General features: G+C 44.3%; 1 non-coding gene across 1 annotated transcript; it reads right to left on the bottom strand.

The window, feature by feature from the left end:
• Positions 1-1,662: 1,662 nt before the first annotated feature.
• trnav-uac (transfer RNA valine (anticodon UAC)) lies at positions 1,663-1,735 on the bottom strand. The gene has a single exon. It is a non-coding gene; the product is annotated as a tRNA-Val (tRNA).
• Positions 1,736-3,224: the final 1,489 nt, after the last annotated feature.

Raw genomic sequence — 3,224 nt, 5'->3', positions numbered from 1 at the left:
ATTAATAGAAGTCAAAAGGTGATTACCCCACCCCACCCCAGAAGATGTCAAAGAGGTGCGAACTGTACTTGAGTGCTCTTTGTTCACGATGTGAAGAACTCTCCGCCTGAGTCACCTTCATGTCTCTGGTTGCTGAGTGAATCACAAAGAAGCAGCCCGTCAATCCAGACAAAAATCAATGGTAAGTTGAGTCTATCTCCTCAGACTCTTTTCAGCTACAAATGTATAGGTGAGTGCGTGAGAATCTATGTTCGGTTATGATTTGGTAAAAAAAAACATGAGCTGCATGACATTACTGCAATTTCGATTCTTGCTTTTCGAAATGATTTCACCCATTGCTCGAAACAGGACAACTTTCACGTTTACACAGAACACGAAACACACCGGACTACAGGGAAAATGCACAAAGCTGAGCAGGCCGTGTTCCACATCATACCGAGCAGTATTTTTTCAGTCACTGTGTTTGTTTTGCAGAATAAGAGTCCCAAAGAATGTTCTCCACCTTAAAACCGGAGGTAGCATTACAATCCAATAACGACAGAGCACATTGTGAGGATGCTCTGACCTCGGGGCCAGTTCGAGACGGCACTTTCCTTGCCTTTTACCTTAACTGTGCAATTTGCTGCAGAGATGTTCACATCTGGACATGAGCCACAAGGATACCAACTGAGTTGGAAACCTGTGTGGGAATCGACGAGAAGTGATTCAATAAATTTTGCTAAATTCCATGGTGCTTATTAGAAAAGCAGTTTCTGTTCACCTCAATCTAAAAGGCAGTTTCTGAACATAGTAACAGAAATCCATAGGTAATTACCTCACCCCACCCCCACTCCGGAAGAGGTGCTAACTGAACTTGAGTGCTTTTTGTTCTCGATGTGAAGAGCTCTCACGCCTGAGTCACCTTCACATCTCTGGTTGCTGAGTGACTCACAAAGAAGGAGTTTCACCAGAGCTGCAACTGCCTCGCATCCCCACTTGCCCTCTCCGTTTACATTTTCCTGCTCGTCAGTGATTTAAAGAAAACCAAAAGGATGCGATGTTATTTTGTAGCCTCTCTGTCGATTCCTCCGTTTCAGTACCAACACGACTTAGATCTCGGGGCGCACCTTAATACTAGCGACGCTATGAAAGCACAAGTCCAAAGATTCCTCTGAGAGTGTAATTTCTTTAATTGCTGTTGCGGATTGAATGAGCCACTAACGTGCGAACTGATCTAAACCATGATTCAGCACCTCTGGTGCCAATTCTCGCACGTTGAATAATGACAGACAGCTTCCAAATGAGGTCGTTCAGAGACGACTTTGGGATACATTTGACAGACAGACTAGTTCAGGAATCCGTGGTGCACTGTGACACCAGCGCATCAGCTTCTTCCCTGTCTTTGAACCGGTCAGCCTGCGCAAGGAATGCAAATGTGGTCCTGCTTTTTGTGAAAGATTCAGAACGCGGTAAGTACACTCTCAAACAGAATGGCATATGATCAGAACCAGGTTGGAGAAAACCTTTACAGTGCAATGCACACTAATTAAATGGAATTGCATTACATTTCACTACGAGAGCAGATTTGTTCAAGCAAAACTCTAAGGCAGGTTTGCAGATGGGAAAGCAAGCAAGAAAGCTTCGTTCTCGTCCATGTAAAAGGCTGCAGTTGAAGAACAAAGCAGTTTCTGCCCAGTTTCGAACTGGGGACCTTTCGCGCGTAGTGCGAACGTGATGACCACTACACTACAAAAACATGCCTCAGCTGTCCCTGCTGCGGCTCCGTGGCATCCAGCATTGAAAGTTGAAGCCATTCGACCTTTCACCTTTCTGTTTCCAATAGCTCGTTGTTGTCTAGCGTAATTGACATCTTGAAAACGTAAAAAAAAGACACGTGGAATTGATGACAAAATATAGACAAGGATGTCATCAATGTTTGGACCGTCGGGCGAGGTGGAATTGGCTGGGACAACTTTCCTTGCAGCATAAACGGCTGCAACATGATCTTATGGAAGGGTTGTAAACTGAGTGTTTTCCCCAAGTTGGGGTGAGTTGAAAACTCGAGAGCATAGGTTTAAGGTGAGTGGGCTGAAATTGACAAAGGACCTGAGGCACATTTCCCACACAGAAGGTTGTGCATGTATGGAATGAGCTACCAGAGGAAGTGGAGGAGGCTCAGAAAATTGCAAAGGTAATCGGATGAATTTCTGTGTAGGATGGGTTTAGAGGGATTGGCGCCAAATGCTGGGGAACGGGACTTGTTTAATTTTGGCTATGTGGTGAGCGTGGATGAGATACACTGAAGTATCTGTTTCTATGCGGTGTACCCCAATAACGTTGTGTTGCTTACACCGGCTTTAAAGGATTACTTTTTAGCGGAGCTTACCGTCGCAGTCTGTGGCACAATCATTTAGTCTGTTCGACTGCTCTCGGGAAAGGTAGTATTGTGAAACACTGCAGAAACGAACGACTTCCTTACTTCTGCTCCGACTGACCATACTCTGTGAAGTTTTCCCAGATCCTCAGTTGAGGATTTTTGCTACTGGAAGTTACCTCAGAAACCCTGTTAACTCGTAATGTATTGAGCGAATCGCAAAACAGAAAGCATTTAACACGGAACACAAACAAAACTGGCATACCTAATGCATGTTCAGACACAGCGAAGCATGAATGCTAAATGTGAGACAGTCCGAGTGCATAAGTTATCAAGTAATCTCACAACTAACAACAGAGCAATTCCAAACTACTCTTTCAAACATACTGGGGTCTTAGTGCACCACCAATTCTCAGACAATGCTGAAAAGAGAGAAAGAAAGAACCTAATAAGAATGGACCACAAAAAGTGAATTTCACCAATCACAGTCTCGATTAGATTACCTTTACCTTCCGATGTCTCCAGGACGAAAATGAAGGAAATGGGAGAAATTCAATAACATATGACACCGAAATTCATTGGATCGATTTTCCCATTCGCCAGAAAGCCAAATAATGACGAGTCATGCCACTGCAGGACTTCGTTTCACAACAGCGATAAAATAACTGTCTCCATTCCGTTCCAGTAAAAACTCAACTTGCCTGGAACATAAAGCAGCAGTAGTGCTGCTTGCGGTTTTCGTGCGGGAGGCGAGCACTACCATGATAGCACAGACACTTTGAGAAAATCTGCACTCTCCCACACCACAGTGAACTCTCCAGGAATCGTACCCAATTTGTTAAAATCTCAACTTGCCTGGAACATAAAGCAG

Source organism: Hemiscyllium ocellatum, chromosome 19 (genome assembly GCF_020745735.1).
Source record: "Hemiscyllium ocellatum isolate sHemOce1 chromosome 19, sHemOce1.pat.X.cur, whole genome shotgun sequence".
In the NCBI taxonomy this organism is placed as follows: domain Eukaryota; kingdom Metazoa; phylum Chordata; class Chondrichthyes; order Orectolobiformes; family Hemiscylliidae; genus Hemiscyllium; species Hemiscyllium ocellatum.
The sequence above is the reverse complement of the archived record's forward strand: the minus strand, read 5'-3'. Positions and strand labels throughout refer to the sequence as shown.